Source organism: Octodon degus, unplaced genomic scaffold, assembly GCF_000260255.1.
Source record: "Octodon degus isolate 3935 unplaced genomic scaffold, OctDeg1.0 scaffold00223, whole genome shotgun sequence".
Lineage (NCBI taxonomy): Eukaryota > Metazoa > Chordata > Mammalia > Rodentia > Octodontidae > Octodon > Octodon degus.
In genome coordinates, this window is record NW_004524799.1 from 506,509 (window position 1) to 531,008 (window position 24,500).

Genomic DNA, 24,500 nt, shown 5'->3' on the forward strand with positions numbered 1-24,500 from the left:
AAAAAAAAAAAAAAAGAGTATCTTCAATGCTCCTCCAGCCAAGATGTCAAAAGAAAAGACCAAGCAGAAAAAGGTAGCCCCATACCCTGCTGTTGTGCAGAAAAGAACAAGAGGGTAGCAAAGCCTCTGAGAAAAGGCCTAAGCATATGAATATGGGAACAAGATAAGACATCCAGCCCAAAAGTGACCTCATCAGCTCTGTCAAATGGCTACAGTGACAAAAGACTACCCTCTATAAGCAGCTCAATGTGCCTCCTACAAATAACCAGTTCACCTAAGCCATGGATCATCAAACAGCTACCCAACTACTTAAACCAATCCACAAGTACAGACCAGAGACAAAGGACAAAAACAAACACACACACACAAATTGACCCACACCAAGAGGAAAGTTGCTGTAAAAGAGAATGCCCCACTAAGAGAACCAGTCCTTCCTTGAGCAGAGGTTAATACTGTCGTCATCTAAGTAGAGAACGAGCAGGCTAAGTTAGTAGACTGCTTATGATATGGACCCTGTCCAGCTGGTTGTCTTCCAGTATGTACAGCAGTTCCCTGATGCTTCATAAAGGGAAAAGCCAGACTGAACATCTAGCTCACAGGAAGATGAACGTCACCACTGTTCACATAGGTTAAATCAGAAGAGGTTAACTCACTGGCTAAACTGCTGGATGCTATCAAGACAAAACATGATGACAAATAGGGTGAGACTCTCACCCTACCTGTTACTGGGAAGGCAATGTTCTAGCTCTAAAATCTGTACCCTATATAGTGCCAAGCTGGAAAAGTCAAAAGCTAAAACACCTGCCAACAAACTGCATTAAATATTAAATGTACACTGTTGAGCCAGGCATGGTAGCACATGCCTGTAATCCCAGCACTCAGGAGGCTCAGGAAAGAGGACTGCCACAAGTTCAAGGGCAGCGAGGCCAGCCTGCACTAAGACTCTGTCTCCAAAAACAAACGTGCACTGTCGAGTTTTCTGCACACAAAAAGAATTAAAATTGGCTCTTAAAGTGTTCAAGTTGCAAAACTGTATTTCATAAAGTGCCAACCCTTGATTATACATTATTTTAATTACCTGTGTGATGAAATAAAATTTTATTTAAAGCACTTGTTTCATACTGAAGTTTAATGATGTCACTGTTCTGAAAGTATGAGTAAATTATGAACTTTACTGGCCTCTTTTTTTATGCAATCACATTTACTCAAAAGAGAATATCTAATAAATTATGTTGATTTAGATTTGAGTATTCAAAAGGTGTCTTGTCAGAAATGAGCCTGATATCCAAGAAAAGAACCTAACAATATTTGCTGCAAATAATCAAATTTGAGGTGTGGTAACATGTGCACTCAGAAGGCTAGGCTTAGAATTGCCAAGAGTTCAAGGCCAGCCTGGGTTACACAGTGAGTTCAAAGCCAGCCTGCACTACATAGTGAAACTTTGTCTCAAAAATACAAAACAAGAGCCGGCGGGATAGCTGAGCAGACTAAGTGCCTGCTTTGGCAAGTGCAGGGACCAAGGTTCGATCCCCAGTCCTACATGCCGTGCTGGGCCTGCCCCCAAGGCACACTGAGTGGGGGACAGGGCCCAGGCATGGTGGCATGGTGGTACACACCAGTAATCCTGGCACTGGGGAGACTGAAAAACAGGAAGATCACTACAGTCTGAGCTGCATAGTGAGATCCTGTACCAAATACATAAATGGAAAAAAAGAAAAATCAGAATTTTGAAAATCTCCTATCTACCACTAATGTGAGTTTTGACAGTTCATCCAAACTTATTCCTGATGAGATTGGTAGTGATATTAATGAATGCAATTTTGGGAAGGGGGGGTGCTAGGATCAAACCCAGAACTTCCTACTCGCTACACAAGCACTCTTGCCACTGGCCTGTACCTCCAGTCCTCAATGAGATTTTTCTGATACAATATAATAGGTGTACTGACATTTGCAGTAAATGGTAATAGTACCTCCTGCTCATTTTTTTCATGTACACTCAAGTGCCCCAAACCACAAGTGTGATCACTTAAATTTCTTCAGTCTATTAAAAATATCACTTCACTATTATTCAGGATGACAGTATCATTTCAGTATCTACAAACCTAAAACATTTATCTTACAATGCTACATTCTAACCAAACAAAAGTCAGTATACAGATATTCTTTGTTTTAACAACTGGTCAGACTTTCAATCAAGGTACAGGGTTAGGATTTACAATCTGCCACCTGGGCTTCTGACTGGTTTTGGTAAAAAAAAAAAAAAAAGTTCCGTATGTCTTATTTATAGAGCCTCAGTTTCTTTTTTGTACAGTACACCTTGCATATACAGCACTGCAATTTTTGCTGACTGTAGTGCATTGTACAGTACTGCAGTTACATGTTCTGCTATATATTAAGTAATGCATGTGAATTATGTAAATAAAACCAAAGTTGAAGTTTCTCTTGACCATTTGTTTCAAATATTGTAAAGTACATACTATATACAATTCTTCATTTAGTGAACAATTCATTAGACAACCTAGTCCCAGGAAGTTAGCTTGATCATTACATGGGGCAGGGCTGTCTGTTTTGTAGACTCTTGCTATGCCAAGGTCTGATGGAATATCAATAAATCACCAAAAGTTATGACAATTTATAGTTATCATTTATGGTACATCCTAAGTAATTTGTCACTGTAAGTAAAAGGTTACCAAAACTATGGACAAACTTGTACCAATTATATTACTAGCAACACTCATTACAATAAATATTTTCCCTGATGAGATGAAATCTAGAATAAGAGATCTACAAACGAACTATAAATATCTGGTAGGTATCATAGGCTTGGGATTCTTTCAGAATAGTGACTCTTTTAACTATGTGCCTGTCCATAAAACTGCTACAAAAGATATCAATTCCTATTTGGGGTGGGTGAAGGAAAAGCTACTAAACCAGCTATGGTAGGTTGAAAAGCAAACTTTGTATGGAGTTGGAAGTGTAAGCAAAACAGCTTGCTTTAGCATGTGCTTCGGCCTTAAGTTTGATTCACAGTACCAAAAAAAAAAAAAATTTCTTTTTCTTCTTCTTTCTTTTTGATTTTTTTTTTTAATGTATTTGGTACAGGGTCTCACTACGCAGCTCTGACTCGTAGTGATCCTCCTGTTTTCAGCCATCCTAGTGCTGGAATTGCAGGCATGTGCCACCAAGCTCAGACTCAGTCACAGGCTCAGCATGCCTGGGGGTGGGGTTGGCGCGGTCTGTGGTGCTGGGGTTCGAATCACAGTCCCTGCGATTGTCTAAGCAGGTGCTTAGTCTGCTGAGCTATCTCACAGGCCCTTTAAAAAAAAAAAAAAACTCTTAAAAGGCAAAAGATGTGATTAAGGATCTTGAGGGGAGGGCCGGGGAGATGGCTCAGTAGAATAAGTGCTTGTCTGGCAAAGTGCAAGGGCCTGAGTTCAATCCCCAGTTCTGGAAAAAAAAAAAAAAAATCTATTTCATAGATCATTTAAAAAAAAGGATCTTGAGGGGAGGCTATTGTCCTGCATTATACAGGTGGGTCCTTTAAATGTACCACTTGTAACTTTCTTAATAATCAAGACTTTTCTGATACACAAAGAGGACACAATTTTAAGACTGATTACCAGAAGCTGGAAAGAGAGAAGGAAATGTGTCACTACTAGTAAGAATCTTTACTTTTTCTCATCTTCTGGCTTCAAGAACTGTGAAACAATAAAATTCTATGTTTTCAAACCCCCATTTTGTGGTCATCTATTTAAAAAGCCACAGAACAAACAGAACAGAGTGGCTTTACACACACTCATGTGAGTCTCATTCATGGCACACCTTAGATGTCACTCATGGACCAAATCTAGCTGCTGAATTACTGTAACATTGGACATGTCTCCACTGGCACACTGTTTCCTGCTCAATATCCTTCTATGTCAACATAATGCCAAATGTGACCTATCAAGTCTTACTTGTCTGAATGATTTCTGAGCTAGGAGCTCTCCTAGGGGACACTGCAGTTAACTGAAAAAAGATAAGTACCTACATGGGATAGGAGATATACATTCTCAAGCCTTAACCTATGAACTGTTACTCACTAAAGGTGAAGACATCTGTTTTTCCCCATCCTCCTTTGCTAGAAAGTATGAAATAAACCCTCCACTTACATCCCGCTCTTATTATAAGGCCTAGGTACACAATACCAATAAGTCAAGGGAGTTGCCAGAAAATGTCCAAAGACGATAATGGCCACTAATCGATACATACATACAGGGAAGAAATGCCCTAAAACATGTTTGATCCAATACAAAAGTACCAGCTCCTGGCCTGCCCCAGCCGAGCGACCAAAGCTAGTCCCATTATTTTATCAATGGGCCAGTCTGATCTCAAAGCTGTGCATTCTTCAGCTCCTCTATAGCTGAAAATCTATACCCATAAATACTAATTCATCCTTCCACGTTTTCTGGCCTCAGCCCGTAGTAACCCACCTCTCTGGTTTCTGTTTTTATGATTTTGACTACTTTAGATATTCCTGTGAGATGACTCATGCAGTATTTGTCCTTTCGTTGCTGGCTTGTTTCATGTAGCATAATTTTCTCAATGTCTACCCATGTCGTTGCATATGACAGGATTTCCTTCTGTTTTAAGGCATAATGAATAATGCTGCAGTGCACACAGGTGTGATCATATCTTCTTAAGGACCTGCTCTCAATTCTCTTGAAAATATTATACCCAGAGGTAGGGCTGCTGGCTGAAATAAATTTTAAAATGTCTTCTGCTTATAAGGAAGAGGACTATAACTTGAAATGGAGCACAGGAGTACATTTCAGTTAATACCATGTGAGGGCCGGCAAAATAGCTCAGCAGGTTAAAGCACCTGCTTAGGCAGATGAACCAGCCAGGGTTCGATCCCCTAAGGGCCATGCTGACCCCACCCCTGGGGTGCGCTAACATGGGATTGGCGATTGGTGGCACGCACCTGTAATCCCAGTTCTTGGGAGGCTGGACACTGGCAGATCACTACAAGTCCGATCTACATAATAAGACCCTGTAGACCCTGTACTAAGATAATACCATGTAAGAATTCAAATGTAAGGATGATATATTATTCAGATTGAAGATATGAGGATAGAAATTTTTGTTTTATACTGTATTAGCTAAGAGCACTTCTCTGTGGCATTTATTTTAATTCTATATATAGTAACAGATAACTGTATGATTTTCACTCTAATTGCTCATATTACTTCAAAGGCATAGTACTTGTAGCCATGTATTTAAAATATTAAAGTGTATACCTTTAAACCAAAATGCCTTAAAGATTATTAAAATAAATGATACTATTTCATACTCTTGAAAATCATTTTACATTACAAGTAATAAACTTTAAGATACCAAAATAGAAACCTGTACACTTCAGTACATCTCGAGTTAAATAAAGGAACCCTTCTCAGAAAATGGAACAAATTTTATAGAATGCATAAAAAAGATTTCATATGGTAAAACCTTGAATATAAGTAGAAGTCTATTACCTATCTCACTCATGAAAACATACTTTTCATCTGCTGTAGGCTTACAAATCAAATATCGAACTTATGAAAATCTAATCAAAAACTAGTATCTTGTTACAAAGCATAATATAGGAAAAAAAGATGGTAAATTTTATCAAATTAAAATCTTCTATTCTTCAGAATATACTATTAAGAGAATGAAAAGAGAAGCCACAGATTAGAGAAAATCTGCAAGGCATATATCTGAACTCATATTTACAATAATACAAAAAGAGCTCTTAAAGCTAAGTATGGTGGCACACACATCTGCTATCCCAGCACTCTGAAAGTCGAAGGCAGGATTGCAAGTTCAAACCCCAGCCTGGGCACCTTAGCAACTTATCAAGACCCTGTCTTAAAATAAAAAATACAAAACAAAAAAGGATGAAGCTGAGTGCAAAGGCCTGGCCTCAATATCCAGAACTTCCAAAGGAGAGGGGGTAACTCTCAAAACCAAATAGTACAAAACAACCCAGGTTGCTTTTTTTTTTAAATGGGCAAAATATTTTAACAAATACCACCAAAGAAAAAATACAAATGCTACAAAAGCACATGAAAGAACGTTCATCATTAGGGAAATGCTAATATTAAGAAAATAATATTAGAATTAAGTATGAGTGTGAATAAACTAGGATGTCTAAAATGAAAAGGAGTAACCATACCAAATGTTAAAGAAGATACAGAAAGTTTGCAACCCTCACACACTGCTAGCAGAAATGCATTTGAAATGGTACAACCACTTTGGAAAGCTCGGAGTTTCTCAGTTAAACATATACCTACTATAAAACACAACCATTCTATCCTTGGTATTTACCTTTAAAAAAAAAAAAGCAAATATATACCCATACAAAAACTTAGAGAAGATTGTTGGGGGCCAGGGAGATGGCTCAGTAGAATAAGTGCTTCCCTGGCAAGAGCAAGGATCTGAGTTCAATCCTCAGTTCCACCAAAAAAAAATTAGAGAGAATGTCCATAGGAGTTCTAACAGACAAAAACTAATATAACCCCAAAGTTCATCAATAAATGGTGTATAAACAAAGGCTACATCAATACGTGCAAATAAAAGAATAAACTAATAATGCCCACAATAACATAGATGAATCTCAAAAATTATGTTGAAAGAAACTGGATCAAAACAATACACACTGTACGAATCAATTTGAATAAACTATAAAAAATACAAACTAATCTAATAACCAAAAGCCAATCAGTGATAGCTTAAGGATGGTGGAAAAAGGAAAAACAGACTGATTACAACCAAGGATGAGGAAACACATATCAAGACAATGGGCCAGATGTGGTGTTCCATGTCTCTAATTCCAACACTCAAGAGGTTGACACAGGAGAATTTTTGTGTCCTGTCTGGGTTACAAGGTGAGTTCAAGGCCAGGTTGAATGGCATAGTGAAACCCTGTCTCAAAAAGACAAATAAAAGAAAAAGGAAACTGAAAAAAATAATAGAGCTTTTGTAAATGAGAAGGGGACAAGGAGATGGAAGGAACAAGGAAGGAGTAGAGAGGAAAAGAATGAAAACAATTTTAAAAAGAATCAAGAAGATTCTTAAGTTAGCCCCAAGATAAATGTACTCATTATGTACTAAGGACATGAACTAGTAAAAAAAAAAAAAAAAAGTAAAATTAAAATTAAAAAATAAATAGATGAACGAGGCAGCCGAGCGGCAGACGCAGACATGCAGATCTTTGTGAAGACCCTGACGGGCAAGACCATCACCCTCGAGGTTGAGCCCAGTGACACCATGGAGGATGTCAAAGCCAAAATCCAAGACAAGGAGGGCATCCCCCCTGACCAGCAGCGTCTCATATTTGCCAGCAAACAACTGGAGGATGGGCGGACCCTCTCTGACTACAACATCCAAAAAGAGTCCACCCTGCACCTGGTGCTTCGCCTGCGAGGTGGGATCATCGAGCCATCCCTGCGCCAGCTTGCCCAGAAGTACAACTGTGACAAGATGATCTGCCGCAAGTGTTATGCCCGCCTGCACCCCCGTGCTGTCAACTGCCGCAAGAAGAAGTGTGGCCACACCAACAACCTGCGCCCCAAGAAGAAGGTCAAATAAAGCTCAGCCAGCCCCTCCTCCAGAAGGGCACCACCTGCCCAACGCCTGCAGCCTTGGGGCCTGAATAAAGTTTCCCTCCCTTGACTAGAGCAAAAAAAATAAAATAAAATAAAATAAATAAATAAATAAATAGATGAGAATTTACCAAGAGTGATGGATAGATCAGCTATGATTCTAAAAGACCAGTAAATGGTTGCCCATATATCAATCTATACAGATGATAAAATTTACAGTACAATTCATCAAAAGAAAAAAAGTCAATTTGTTATAATTTTTAAGTAAATATTAAAAGAACCATTTCAGGACTCTAGAAAATGACCAAAGGCATATGATAAATTTAAAAGCATCTATTTATGAAAAAAAACACAACAAAAATAGTGGGAGACTGGCAGGTTCACCTAGAGTACTGCCAAATTCCTGCCCTATCAAGGTCCTTGGGATGGCATTTCCACAGGGACAGGCAGAGAGAGCTGTGAAAAACACCAGCTTCAATGACAGAGGGGGTTGGCCTAACTTGAAACTATACAAAACAATAGCAATCTAAATATCAAACCACTAAGGAAGACACACAACACAGCTGCCTGAAGCTGCAACATCAGTGAGAGCAATCATGAAGCCAACCATTAATTTTACTGGGTTATCTAGGAAATGAGACAGCCTTAGTAGACCTTGATACATTCCCACATTATTCGTGGACAACTGGAAAGCTGTGTGCACTCAAGAGACTGGAGAAGCCTCTAGCTGTCTGTTCACGTGGTTCAATGTGAATCTTTGTTCAAGCACAAAGTAAAAAAGTATATTTGAATGTGGACCCAACTACACTCAAACTTTGAGTGATGTCCCAAGAAACATCCTGGCAAAAGGCAGAAAGAAGCCTTAGTGATTCAAGATGTTTAAGTACAACCACTTACTTACTTACTTACTTACTTACTAACTAGTAAACAAGAATACTAAACCAAAGGTGACCTCTAGGAAGACAAGTTTAAAACTAAAACTTAAGGGTGAAGGGGTGGACTGAGCAGAAACATCAGCAGTCATACACTACTGAAAAAGAGCACAGAATTACTCCAAGTGAGCCGCTAAACAAACAGCCACCCACAATAACTTGAAACACAGCAGACATCAGAACTAAGAGTTGCTGCATTATTGGAAGAGGGCTAGGGAGATGTAGCTAAGCGGCCTAAGTGCCTGCTTAGGCAAGCACAGAAGGGTTCCATTCCTGGTGCCCACCTCGGCCCCTAGATGCAAGCTGACCTAGTGACCGAGTCAGCATGATGGTACACACCTGTAATCCCAGTACTGGGAGGCTGAAAACAGAAGGATCACTGCAAGTCCAAGCTGCGAGGGGAGACACTGCACCAAATACATAATATTTTTTTAAAAAATAAAATTTCCAACAAAAGTTTGAGCTATGCAAAGAAACAATTTTTTAAAAAGTCCAGCAAACTATAAAGGTGACTAAAAACAACATAAAAGATACAACATAATATAAACTAGGATCCCCAAAAAGATACTGCATGTTTAAAATAACTATACAGGGGGCTGGGGAGACAGCTCAATAGAATAAGCACTTGCCTGGCAAGCGCAAAGGCCTGAGTTCAATTCCCAGTCCTGTCAAAAAAAAAATAAAACATTTTAAAAAATAAAAATAAAAAAAGTTTTAAAAAAATAAAAAACTATACAGGACATTATAGAGCTTTCATTTTCTGTACCCCCAAATTTTTTTTCTTCTTTTTTTTTTTTTTTAATGTATTTTAATACAGGGTCTCACTACACAGATGGGACTCATTGTGATCCTCCTGTTTTCAGCTTCCCAAGCACTGGGATTACAGGTGGGCACGCCACCATACCCAGTCTCAGTCACTGCCTCAGCACGCCCCAGCGCAGCCAAAACAGCAGGCAGGGTGATGGAATGGGAAGGAGGGGGTGGGAGGGGAAGGGATTGCCAAAACAAATGTACACAAACATTAGCAGTCCACCAAACGTCTGGAAGCTCATGATCACCATTTTGTGCACCTCTTGTAATTGTAGAAGCCAAAGGTAACTTACATTAATCTCACGATGTCTCAATAAATTTAGTATTAAAATATTTATACAAGTTTTTCTTCTCCTCATGTATCATTTTTGGCAGACAAGCTAGATGGGGGAGGGAGAGGGAGGGAAACAGGGAGAGAGGGAGGGAGGGAGAGAGGGAGGGAGGGAGAGGCAGGCAGGCAGGCAGGTATCTGAATAAATGTCACCAATGTCAATTTCCTGGTCTTGCTATCGTGCAGTTATATAACTATATAGCTCTTACAGTTTGTATCTAGATGTGCCCCCAAAACCTCATGCTCTTTTAGATGGAGCTTTTTTGGAGGTGGCTGAACCTAGAGTTTGTGATTGACTCATGGTTCAATGCTGAGATTAAGGGTGGGTGATAGCTGGACCAATTCACTCACTGGTTTGGCACTGCCCTAATCCCAGCAGTCTAAATAAATTAAAAAGGCAAAAAGAGGCTTATTTCCTGTCTTTCTTATTGCTTTTGCTGTCTTTTGCCACCATGAATGGTTACCCTTCTGCCACATCACCCTGTCTTAGAGCCAGCCAATTATGGACTGAAACCTTTACAAACTGTTAGCTAAATAAACTTTTTCCTCCTTTAACTTTGGGCATGAGGCATTTTTTTCTCAGCAATGAGAAAAGTAAGACAATAACTAGTTAGTGTAGTTAAGTCAAGATGTTTGTGTTTGGGGAGCTGGATAAGAACTATTTTAAAATCCCACTGTATATCTCTTTGCAACTACCTATGAACCTGTAATTATTTCAACAAAAAGTTTTAGAGAAAATTAAAAAGAAAAAGGCAGAGTTCACCAGTTTGGATACAAAAATCAAGACCCAACTATATGCTTGCTACCTGTAAGACATTTTCTTCAAATATTAAATATATAATGTTAAAAGTAAAAATACCGTGTTTACATTAATCAGAAGAAAATTAGACAACTTGTACTAAAATTAAATCAAGTTTCAGAACGAATGAACAAATGAATGAACAAAGGAACAATCGAATGACCGACTGACCAGAGATAGGAGGGTTATTTTCTATTGATAAATGGATCAGTTCACAAAGAAAATATAACAATCTAAACATTTATCTACCTTAGGGCAGCCTCAAAACATATTAAACAAAAACTAATAGAACTGAAAGAAGAAAAAACAAGCACAATTACAGCCCTTTTAATGATAAAAGTAAATAAATACACAATCAGGGCAGAGAAAACATGAGAAACACATGTAACTAATGTTGGAATACATATTTCTGCAAAATAAATACACCCAAAGACCATAATCTAAAATTTTTGTATTTTTTGAAATACTTCAAACCATGTTATCTAAACAATTCTGTATTTTTAAAAATCCCACAATTTGTAAGTACCAATCCCCCAAAATATTTTTTTTTAATTTTATTTATTTCTGTGTGTGTGTGTGTGCGCGCGCGCGCGCGCACGCGCAGCCAGCTCAACCCACCAGGGGGTGGGGCTGGCTGGCATGTGGTGCTGGGGGATCGAACCACGGTCCCTGTGCTTTGCTAAGCTTGTTCTAAGTAGGTGCTTTAGACCACTGAGCCATCTCACCAGCCCCCCCCCCAACATATTTCTAAAAACACCAATGGGTCGAAACAAATCTCCCTTCCAGAAAATGCCTAAGTTATGCAGTCTACCTTCTCAAAGAAAGTTTAATGTTTTTATGAAAATGGTACTTGACATCACGATCTTTGGCTAAAAATCCCATAGCCAGTCTAATCATAAGGAAAAAAACCATCAGTAATATACTAATAGAGGGGTACCTCACAACACACAAGTGACCAGTACTCCTCAAAACTAAGATCATCAAAAACAAGAAACATCTAAGAATATTAGAGTCAAAGAGAGAAGAATACAGACACCTAACTAATGTAAAGTAGTATCCTGGATAGAATCCCAGAACAATAAAATGACATGAAATGAAAACTAAGGAAAAGTAAATAAAGTATCAATATTGGTTCATTAATAGTAAACATACAAATGTAAGATGTTAATAATAAAGGAAACAGTAAGAACTCTCTGTATGATTTCTCAATTTTTCTATAAATCTAAAAGTATACCAAAAAGAGCCTATTTTAAAACACACTATACCAAAGGAAATTTCACTCTTCCCTAATCAAAGTTTCTAGGATTTGTTAGAATGTTTACATCCATTATTCATGACAACAGTCTCCAACTCTTGTAAGACTTGTATTATAGCAAAAGTCATAAACCACTTGTCTTGCAAACTGCCACCTCCCCTTCCACCTCTGTATTTTGTCTTTCTGGAGCTCCAGTGGAGTAAAATGGTTAGTATGCAATACCACCTTTCTCCTAGCATGTGAATAAAACTTTAATGGCTAAATCAGGAATCTGAGTTGCCTTTCAACTATGATTTCTTTAAAAATTATTCTAGTTTATTAGTTCAAACCACTTATACAAACAAACCATGTAGTTATACTAACACAATTAAAATAAGATTTTACTTAATAAAGGAGTATCTTTTAAACTGAGGTCCTTGTGTACTTCCTGGAATCTCAGAAGTCCTTATGGGAAAGTTTTTCATTGTATTGTATAATTTAAAGCATAATTTGGAAATGTCTGATAAAACATTCTCATTTCGATGAATATCCAAATACTGCTATACAATGCTAACTCCCACACTTACCTTTCACAACTATCCTGACACCAACCAAAGCTGTTTGGGGTAGCAAATTATACCAAATCTGAAAGCCAAATAAGATACTCTACAAAATACAAGAAATTCAAACAAGTTGTAATAGAGAAAAAACTGTAAGATGAACTCAAGCAGCATATAATACTACTGCCGGGACCGGAGAGATGGCTCAGTGGAATAAGTACTTCTGTGGCAAGTGCAAGGGCCTGAGTTCAATCCCTGGTTCCACCAAAAAAAAAAAAAATACTACTGCCGCATCAGCAAATAACTATATACTGCTTTTCACTAGGCTGTGAAATTATCAAAATTCAAATTATGTGCAGTTCAACGGAATGTTTATCTGTTTTTCACTTTGCAAAAGTCAAAAAATAGTTAAGTATCCTAAGCTGGGAATACCTTTTGTAGTATCTGTGGTCCACAATGAGCATTAAATAAATATTTAAGAAAGATTCCTCAGTTCTTTAAGGGAGACGAACAGATTAGCTCTCAGTGTCATCTAGAGTAAAATGATGTTTTTATAAAGACAGACATTTGTCTTTAACAGCAATTAGGAACACAACCCAAGGCCATCACTGATGTACATCAGAAGGTGTCGATCACAGAAATTGGGCTGGATATCAGAATTAGAGACCCTATCTCAAAAAATCAGCAATAATAACAATTATTTTTTCAAAAATCTACAGTGACAGTTGATAGAATGATTACCTCTTGCAGAGAGAACAGAGGCAACAAATGAAGTACTTTAGGAATACAACCACTGTTCCATTTCCTGGCCGGGGGTAACATTTAAAAGAAACATATTTACTATGTAATAATTATTTTTGTTGTTGTTTTTGTTTGGTTTGGTTTTTGTACTAGGAACAGAACTCAGGACCTTGCACTTGCCAGGCAGGAGCTTGTGTCGCTGAGCTATAGTTTCTGCTACTTCATAATAATTTAGTGAACAACACATATATGATGTCAACTTAAATGTATATAAATTACATTGCAATAGAATAAAGTTTTACTCATCATGCAAGAGACTCTTGGTTAAATATGACAATTTGAACTGGGTCTCTGTTCCTACCTAATACCTCTGAAGAAAGAAAGAATGAAGGAATTAAATAAAAACAAACCTTAAGAACAAATAAAAGTATGGCCGCTTATATTTTCCAAAACAGGCCATGATATCTCCCGTTATCACATGCTTTCTGCAGTAAGCTTGGGTACCCCACCAAGGGATGCACTTTCTGTCCCCTCCCCTAGAACATAAGTGTGCTTATGACTTTACACACAATGAGGAAACCATCATGGAACCAGATACTTCAAAACTCTAGCTTTATCAGTAGTTCTCTGACAAGTCATCAGAGCTGACACCTCAAACACTAAAGCAAAAACAAGACACTCCTGCTGTTCTCTTTTCAAATCCCTGATCCATAGAGCCTGTGAATATAACAAACTGATGGTTTAGGGATGGACTGTTATAAACCAACAGATAGAGAAATAAAAGACTAAGAAAGCCAGAAAAATTCTGAAAGAAAAAAAGTAAATAAAATGGTTAAGTGCAATGCCAGGCGTGGCAGCACACAACTATGATCCCAGCACTCAGAAGGCTGAGGCAGGAGGATTCCTGCCAAGTTTGAGGCCAACCTTGACTAAATAGTAAGTACAAGGCCAGCTTAAACTACATAGCAAGACCTTGTCTCAAAACTAGTAATTAATTAAATGAAAACTAATTAGTAGAACTGCTCTTCCAGACCAAGATGCTCTTTTTAATTACCTTCTCCCTTTATTACCTTTCCCCGACCCCAGAAGAAGACAGTACATTTAACTATATGGAGAAATGCTAAATAAAAACAGAAACACCAAGCATAGGTCACGGGTAGGTATAGCCCATAATCCACTTCTACATTTTGGCTATCAAACCATTAGCAATCAGGTTAATACTTCTACAGCACCTCCTTGTAGAGTAGGGATTACTGGAATTTCCAGAAAGCCAGTTGTTCAAAAGGCCAACTGGTCTACACAAAAGCAATCTGTCAAGAATGCAGTTAATTCAAAGAAAGACTGACAAATAACCTGATGTGTGACCATCTGAGGGCTGCACACAAACATGAGAATAGTGCGGAACACTGAAACAGCGAAGAGCCAATTCATGACTCAAAATAAAATTTGTGAGTAAAAATTTTACCACAGCAAACAGCCCTCATTTATACAGTCCTAATCTAAATATTGGTTTATGGGCTCGGGAGACAGCTCAGCAGTCTAAGAGCCTGCCTGGCAAGCACAAGGTCCCAAATCCTGGCGTGGTGGCACACACCTGTAATCCCAGCCCTGGGGAGGCTGATATAGGAGGATCACTACAAGTCCAAGCTGTGTAGTGAGACCCTGTACCAAATAAATAAATAAATAAATTTTAAAATATATATATTGGTTGAGGACTAGCCTGATAGCTCAGCAGAGCAAAGCATCTGCTTAGGCAGAGCACAGCCGCTGGGGTTCGATCCCTGGCATGCATGCCGTGCTGGCCCCACCCCTGAAGCACACTGAGAAGGTGATTGCAACTGGGAGTGGTGGCACGTGTCTGTAATCCCAGCGCTTGGGAGGCTGAAAGCAGGAGAATGACTATGAGTCCGATCTACACAGTGAGACCCTGTAGACCCTGTCCTAAATACAGAAAACAAAAATAAATAAAAATATACATTAGCTTAACCTAAGCACATAATACTAATAAGATGAAAGAAATGCGATTTGGGGGGTTGGGCAGGGAGAACGTTATCTTCCACAGTAAACGAACGCCTAAAATTGATAAAACTAAGAAATGCCAGCATTGGTAATATTAAACATAGTGATAAATATAACAGCTACAGGAATGGTAACTGGATAGTTTTAAAGAACACAAATATTATCTAAAAAGTAAAACTATACACTGTAAACCATATAACAGCAATATAATATATATAACTGTAAGTTATGTAACATCAGTAATGCTGCTACTAACAAAAAAAATTAACTTAATTTCAAAAAGAAAAATTATTTTAAGATGGGCGTGGTGGCATCTCAGCACTCAGGAGGCTGAGGTAGGGGATAGTAGCAAGTGTGAAACCAGGCTGGGCTACAAAGTGAGCTCAAGGCCAGCCTGAACTGCATATTGAGAACCTGTCTCAAAAAGGGGAAGGGAGGGTATTCTAAGAGCACAAAGAACAAGCAGTTATACCTCTACAGGCTAAGGGAGAGCTTCAGAGAAGGGGAGAGAGAATCATCCTAAGATCCTAAGTGTCCCATGCTAGAGCAAACTATGGCCCTGAACCACTGAACCATTGCCTGTTCTCTGTCCATACGCCACAGTCACTGAAGCAGGTTATACAGCAGGGGTCAAAAAAAAAAAAAAAATCTTAAGGCAAAAATCAAGATAAATAAACCATGGAAGAGACACATACAAGATTAAGTTTTAAAGTTATACGGAGGCCCAATTGCTGGAGAAGAATAAAATTTAAATTCTACTTTTCGATGGAAGGAAATCAAAGTTTTTTGAGTAAAAAGTTCTGAGTACAGAAAATGGTTCTCTAAAGAGACAAACACCTAGAAATGTTACAATAACTGTATGCCCAAGCCAAGCTAAAACCAAAGGGGAAAAAAAAAATCATAGCCACAGATACAGGCTTATATGTATGTGCTTGAATGGATTTGCCTCAGATTTTTAAAACAAAGTGTTTTAAACTCACTTTAAAATAGCTGGAACAGAAATATCCTGATATATTTACTCTTGTAACAAGGTAAATACTTTATAGACACTTTAAATGTTATCTTGTTTTTTTTAAAAAAAAAAAGTCAAAATTTATAAAAAGCAGAAAGTCTAACTAAAGAGACGTCTACTCCCAAATAATTTAGGATGTTTCTGTCCAAAGCTTGACTAAATGTTAAGATAAACAGAGGGTTTTCTGTGGCAATACATAACAAAGCATACAGATTTTACTTAATTAGTTCAGAAGAGTCACTGAAGAAAAAAACAAGAGCACAAACAGTAAGATAAGCAAATGCTACACCTGGTAGACATTGGAGCTTTCAGAATTACATTATGTTCAAATGTCGTTTTCAAACAAAAATTTGGAGACATGCAAAGGTCCAGCCACAGAACAAAAGACAATCAATATAAATTGTCTTAGAAGAAACCAGGTGATGGACTTATTAAGCAACATTTTAAAAGTCGGGGCCAGGGAGACAGCTCAGTAGAATAAGTGCTTGCCTGGCAAAAGCAAGGGCCTGAGTTCAATACCCGGTTCCACAAAAGAAAAAAGGAAAAAACACAAAGACTTTAAAAGTCAACTATTGCAAACATTCAAAGAACTAAAATGAAACATGCCTAAAGAACATCTCTAAAGCATGAATTCAATGTGTCAAAGAAAATAAATAAGCATACTAACTGAAATGACAGCATATTTGGTCACACAGAAAGAATCCATAAACTTGAAAAGAGGCCAACTGTGATTATTCACCAAAGAACAGAAAGGAAAAACAGGAATAAAAATGAACAGAACATCAGAGATTGTGAGACACCATAAAGTATACCAAAAGATACATAATTTAAGAGGGAAAGGACATCTAAAGAAATAATGGTAACAAACGATTCAAAAGTAATTTTAAAATACCTATTAAATTCAAAGAGCTCTACATTGAAATACATTATAGTCAAATTACCCAAACATGTGAAAATCTTGAAAAGAACAAAAAGCAACTTATACAAAGAATCCTTAAAAGAATGATACCTGATTTCTTTATCCAACATGGCCAGAAATCAGTAGAATAACGCATTTAAAGTGTTGAAAGAATGAAGTGAGACAAGAATTCTATATCTAGCAAAACTATTCTTAGAAACAAAGGCAAAATTAAGACAAATCTTGTCATGAACACATATGTACCACAGGTAATACAAAAAGGAGTCATTCAGGTTGAAATGAAAGGACATTAGACAATAAGTCAAATCCACAAGAAAAAAATATATATATTGCCAGTAAAGGTAAACACTCCAAGGGTTATTGTCTGAAATGTGCTTTCCCAAAATTCGTGTAAAACTTAATCTCCAATGCGACAGAATTAAGATAGGGCCTTTATAAAGTAATCATGAACAAGTCATAAGGGCAGAACCCTCATGAATGAGGTTTAGGGATGTAGGTCAGTGCACTTGCCTAGGACACACAAACACACACATACACATACACACACACAGACACACACACACACAAATAACATTATAATACAGGTAAGAGGTATCTGTAAGTTTCTGCCCTTCTACCTTCCACCTATGAAGATACAGTAACAAGGAACCATTGTCATGGATGCAGACACTAATTCTATTGATACCGTAGATCTTGAGACAACTCAGTCTTCAGAACTATGAGAAATCTCCATTATGTATCACAGCAGCACAAATTGACTGAGACACCAGGTAAATGTAAAAGGCCATACAAATGTGTTGTTCATAAAAATTATTTTCTTTATCCAGGTGACTTAAAAAGCACTCCATAAAGCTACAGTTATATAATTCTTTATACATTATGAAGATGTAACTTAATAGGACAATATGTGCAAAGGACAAGGGACAGAATATGGCTATAAACAGCAAAGCTTTTGTGTACTAATGAAATTAAGTTATTAATTGGAACTGGATTATTTTAGATTATAGCTATAACTTCCAAGATAACCACTTAAAAAGAAATGTATGTTTGGGACTAGGGAGATAGCTCAGCAGTTTGCCTGCCAGGCAAGCACAAGAACCCGGGTTTGATCTCCAGTACAACATGCCCTACCAGCTCTGAAACCAAATGTGGTAGCACACACCTGCAATCCCAGCACTGAGGAGGCTGAGACAGGAGGATTACTATGAGTCTGGGATATGTAGTGAGACCCTGTATAAATCAATTAATTAATTTTTAAAAAGAAATGTATGGTAAAATAAACAAAAGGCAAATTAAAATTATTCACCAGAAAATAACCAAAAAAAAAAAAAAAAAGGTAGAGAGGAATAAAGAAAAAATACTAAATGGCATATGCAAATCTTGGTGGAACCGGGGATTGAACTCGGGCCCTTGCAGGGATTGAACTCAGGCCCTTGTGCTTGCCAGGGAAGTGCTTATTTCACCGAGCCATCTCCCCAGTCCCTGCAAATCTTATCTTACCAGTAGCCACATAAAATATAAATGGATTAAGTACTTACAATTAAAAAGCAAAGACAGACAATGAATTTTTAAAAGCAGGGTCTAGCTATATGCTTTCTAAAATTAAAACACTTTTAGATTCAGGAACAGAAATATGTTGAAACTAAAAGGATGTTTTAAAAAATATGTACCATATAAACAATAACCAAAATACAGCTGGAGTGGTTATACTAAAATCAAACATCCTTTAAGACAAAATTTTTTACTAATGACAAAAAATCTGTAACTATGAAACGTTCGATTCATGATGAAATGTAATTTTAAGAGTTCAAAATAAGCAAAACCTGAATTAAAGAAAAATAGGCAATTCCAACAACAGACTTCAATACTACACTTTCAATCATCAATACAAAACTATACAGCACATCACAAGGAAACAAATGATTGAATGAACTCTATATAAACCTACAAGACCCAAAGCCATGTACAGAACACCCCCCTAACAATAATAGAGTATATACTTTACTTAAATGCATACGAACACTGCCCAGATTAGACCTTATATCACACCAGAAAACAAGTCTCTGTAAATTTAGAAGGATTAAAATTATAAAAGCTATGTTCTATAGCCAGGCATAATGACACACACCTGCAATCCCAGCACTTCAGAGGCTGAGGAAGGAGGATCTCCATGAGTTCAAGGCCAGCCTGGACTAAATAAGCAAGTTCAAAGCCACCTAAATGACATAATGAGACTCTCTCAAAAAAGCCAAAAAATGTTCAATCCCCGGTTCTGAAAAACAAAAAAAGCACAAAAACTAAAAGCTCTATTCTCTGACCAAAAAGAAATAAAATTATAAATCCACTAACGGAAAAATTGGGATAAATTACACATATGTAGAAACAACACCACACTTCAAATTATCAAAATACATAAAATTCTAGACCTTTCTAGAACATTATGATTCAAAGTATTACACAGGAAATAAATTAACTTTGGGATTTTTTTGTAGAGGGGTCTTTTTGAGACAGGGTCTCACTATATAATTCAGTCCAACCTTAAAGTCACTTTGTAGCCCAGACTGACCTCGAACTCACAGTGATCCTACTGCCTCAGCTTTCTGAGTGCTAGGATTACAGGTCTACACCACCACCCCCAGTTTAACTCATTCTTAATAGAATAAATATCCCAACAATCTGTATTTCAGAAAATTTTTCTCTTTAAAAAAAAAAGTCATTTCCAGTTCTATATTACTATGACAAGTTCAGAAGAATAGCAAAAAAGGACCAAATTATAAACTTCGGAGCTGTGGGGGCCGGGGAGATGGCTCAGTGGAATAAGCACTTCCCTGGCAAGCACAAAGGCCTGAGCTCAATCCCTGGTTCCGCCAAAATAAATACATAAATAAAAAATAAAAAAAAAATAAACTTCGGAGCTGAAATCAAGTAGAGAAGACCCCCATTTTAAAATCATACCTTTTTATACAGACAGTACATTGCTGAAATCATTTATCCACTGCCTGAAATACAGTAATTCCCCTCTATATGTAATAAGTTTCCTTTGCCTAGTCTCGTGAAATTCATAGGGAAACACCTACATGAAACTTTTGAATCAATTTGTCTAATTTCAGTGTCTTAATAATTAAAGGGAGAGATTTTGTTTTGTTGGTCTTAATATGACAAAAAGGAGCAAAATGTACTCGTATATTTTGTGTGTGTTTTTTGTCGGGTTGTTGTTGTTGTTGTTTTGTCTTATTTTAGTTTGGCTTTTTTATACAGGGTCTCCCTATGTAGTCCAGACTGGCCTTGAACTCATGGCACTCCTCTTGCCTCAGCCTCACCCAGCTTGTACTGGTATATTTTGGCATGGGAAAATAAAGAGTTTCTGCTATGAAACCAAAAAGACTACTATTCTACTATAGAACCCAGAAGTACTGAATGCTCAAAAGCAAACAGTAGTTATTTAAACCTTATGCCCAAACTAATATTGCTATGGGTCAAATCCTAATATAAGGGAAGAGCTTTCTAATTAGGACATAATCACTGATGATAGCCCAAAAGGGAGACTTCTAGACTCCTTAAAACTGGAGCGATGAGGCAGTGAGCTCCCCTTCCCTTTTCTTACAGCCTCCCATATGTCCAGGACCAGGTACTGCTTCAGAGATTCCCCAGCAGCATAGAGTAGAATTGCTCCAAGAAAAAGCCCTTCCATGTCCATTTTGTATCTGCGTATTCAAAATGGTTAGGATAGATATATAGTTACATTTTCTTCATGAATAGAGGGATTTGTTCTAATAGTGTTTGTAAATAGGATATCATGTCTGCATCTTGTACAGTAAATAACCACTAGGAAGAGTATGCAATGTGTTAATTATTGAAACTGTCCTACCAGTTTGATTTGAAACTGTCTCATTGCTATTTGTTTCTCAATAAAATTACGGAAAAAAAAAGAAAAAGCCCTTCCAAATAGCCAAAGTGCTAGACAAAGGACAGTTTCAATAATTGGGTCAAAAAGGAGCAACACAAACCCTTTCAGCAATATTCACCTTAGCCAAGCTAAACACCAATGGAAAACACACATACACACTCACTCGCATATGTAATCCCTGCAGTTTCAGCGCAGCTAAACTTAGAGCTCACCTCATGCAGGCTTCAGCCCACCACAAAGCAGATGCTGCAACAGTACCTTGTTTCCCTTGCCCAGTGGTACTAAGCAGGACAGAATAGAGACAGCAGTGACCTTACCTCCTTAACCTCAAAAGGTGGCTATCATAATCAGAGCCACTACAAGGTAGTGTTACCACAACAAAACAAAACAAAAAAAAAAAAAGGCCACTGGTCTTTCACTGCCTCACACCATAGTGCTACTATTTACAAGTCCCTTGTCAAAATAGTACAGTTGGGGCTGAATAGGAAATTGGTCTTTTAGACCCTCAGAAGGTCTACTGCACCTGTGCTCTAACTCCCATGCTGGGTTGGTGGTATGGATAAAAGAAGAGCTGATCTTCAATAGGCCACCACCAGCATACCACCACCACCACCCAGAGAAAGGAAACTTAAAGCTGTGAGAGGCAGTTGTAGGACACACTTCCAGGTCCTCGTCTCAGTCCAAGAACCAATATTTATAATCCCAAAGTTACGTTATTGGAATCCCATCAAGTTGATTCCAATCTACCACTTACAATGCAACCCATGGCGAAAATAAAGACACTAAATTATATTTTCAATCATCGGGGAGTCAAGGGGCTCTAAGTCCAGCCACGAAGATGGCTTTCCAGAACCAAGAGAGCATCCCAGGGCCTCATCTGGTTTTTATTCAGTGGGGGAGTGGCTTGAGAAGGATTGACTGAGAATTGTGGGAAGCAGGTGATCATTGTGAGCTGAGCTAGGTGGGTAGCCTTCATTTACCTCTGCCATATGCAGAGGATATGCAGAGAAAGTAATCTGCATTATACTATTATGCGATAGAGATAGAATCTAATGTTTTGGGGGGTCTGGTGCTTCAGCTTTGATGTAGTCTCTCAAGCCTCAGGAAGTCATAGCCTCTATCTTGAGGCTCGATCCCAGCTGGCGGCGCGGAGCATTAGCTCTACCGTCCTGTCTCCACCCAGCTCATATTAAAGAGCAGCAGGTATAGGTTACGAGGGAAACACACACGCCACCTTCAAAGACTATCACCAGCACCTCAGCTAGACCAATATGCATTGCTTAAGGCCAACTGAAGGATAAGCAGAAGTCCTAGCCAGCTGTGTACAGAACAATACGAGGAAATAGGGTCAGGCTCAGTCAAAATGGAGACAGTCGCTCTTCTTTCAAGGAGAGCTGCTCAGTTGGTCCTCCACAGGCAGTTACCACAATCCTTCATCACCGTTCCTACACACACAAGACTGATAGCAATAGGACCCAACCAGGAGCACAACGTACATCTCTACATCAAACATACTGAACTCGCACTGTGAGCTGGGATTAGTTAGCATTCCATGCTCCTCTCTCTAAGCCCTATCAGTAGGAACCAGTAGAAAAGTGAACTTCTATACCCACCCAGCACTAAGACTGAATGAAGCACTCCAAAGTAGCCCACAATCAGCTTCAGTCATTCTCATATCAGTAGCATCCAGTCTCCCACTTGACATCAACTGGAAAAAGTGGTGGAGTAGAGTTTCTACCCCACACTGTATTATCGGACTGATGTGAATTAACCCTCCACTTTGCTCTTACTAGATCATAGCCCATCAAAAAATTGATCTTTCTGGGCACGTTGGCCCATGCCTATAATGTCAGCAATGGGGAGGCTGAGGCAGGACAACTGCCATGAGTTCAAGGCCAACCTGCGCTATATAGTGAGATCAAAGCCAGTCTGAACTACATAGTGAGTCCATGGCCATACTACCCTGAACACGCCCAATCTGTCTGAACTACACACACTGTCTCAACAAAAAATAATAAAAATAATAATAATAATAATAATAATCAAAATAAAAACTCTGGATAGGCTTAAGAGTAGAAATGACAGACAGCTAAGTTAATGAGCAAGTCGATGAAATTTCGTCAATTTAAACAGAGAATAATACAGTTAAAAAAAAAAAAAAAGACCCTCAAGGACTTATAGAATAAAAACAAAAAGATTTTTCCCTAAATCCCAGAAGGTAAGAGAACAGAACTAAAAAAGTACTTAAGAGTTGGGGATATGTCTCAGTGATTGAACATGACCAAGAATCTTAAAGAGTTGCTAGGTTTCCATCTCCAGCAGGACAAAAAACAAAAAGAGAAATTTCAAAGATGCAATAGCTGAAAACTTCCTAAGTTTAGTGATAAATATTAAACATAGACACAAACTGGGGATATATTTCAGCAGCAAAAGTGCCTGCCCAGAAAGAACAAGGTCCCAATACAAAGAAGAAAAAAAAAAAAAAAAGACACTAAAGGTGAGTACATCCCACATAAAACAAAAGACATCAATATCATGACATAATACAAAAAAAAAAAAAAAAAAATCAAGACATATCCTCAAAAACTAAAAATTGAAGACAAAAAAAGCTTGAAATCATCAAGAACAAAACTTGAGTAAGAGAAAAATTCTCATCTGAAGCTATACAAAACAGAATAACACAATGTTTGCCTAATACTGTAAGAAAAGAATCATCCAGGGCCGGGGAGATGGCTCAGGGGAATAAGCGCTTCCCTGGCAAGCACAAGGGCCTGAGTTCAATCCCCAGTTCTGCCAAAAAAAAAAAAAAAAAAAGAATCATCCAACGTCAATTCTATGCACAATAAAAATATACCTCAGGACTGAAGGAAAATAGAGATAATCTCAGAAAAACAAAGAAGCTGGGGCTGGCGAGATAGCTCAGCAGATTAAAACATCTCCTTAGGCAAGCTTAGGCAAGCACAGGGAATGCAGTTTGATCCCTGGCACCACATGCCGTGCCAGCCCCACCCCCGGGAGTAGTTGGGGCACACCTGCAATCATAGTGCTGGGGAGGCTGAAAGCAGGAGGATCACCACAAACTGAGCTGCATAGTGAGACCCTGCAACAACCAAATACATTAAAAAAAGAAAAACAAATAATTTGTTGCTAGTGGGGCTGGGGAGAAAGCTCAGAGGTTTAAGCACCTGCTGGCAAGGGGAAGGACCTGGGTCTGATCCCTGGTACCACACATTGTGCTAGCCCCATGCTGAGCCAAGCCAGCCACCAAAACCAGGCATGGTGGTGCACACCTGTAATCACAGTGCCAGGGAGACTGAGACAAGAGGATCACTACAAATCCGAGGCTGTGTAGCAAGATCATGTACCAGATAGACAGACAGACAGATAAAAAAGAATTTGTTGCTAGCAAACCTACCATGAAAGAATGACTAAAGAAGTTCTCTAAACAAAAAGAAAATAAAAAGTAACAGAAGGCGACTAAATTTTCAGAAAGTAAAGAACACTGCAGGAGCAAATGTAATAGACTGTCACATTATTCATGAGTTTCCTCAATCACAGTTTCTGGATGAAGCAAAATTAAATTTATCACATAGTCTGATGCAGCATTCAATGTA

At 38.2% G+C, this 24,500-nt stretch overlaps 1 protein-coding gene and 1 pseudogene across 6 annotated transcripts in view; one reads left to right on the forward strand and one right to left on the reverse strand.

Annotated features, from left to right (window-relative positions):
• Window positions 1-24,500, reverse strand: part of Kdm6a (lysine demethylase 6A) — a 201,491-nt gene that overhangs the window by 158,416 nt on the left and 18,575 nt on the right. The window lies entirely within an intron of this gene.
• LOC105744092 lies at window positions 7,198-7,643 on the forward strand (annotated as a pseudogene).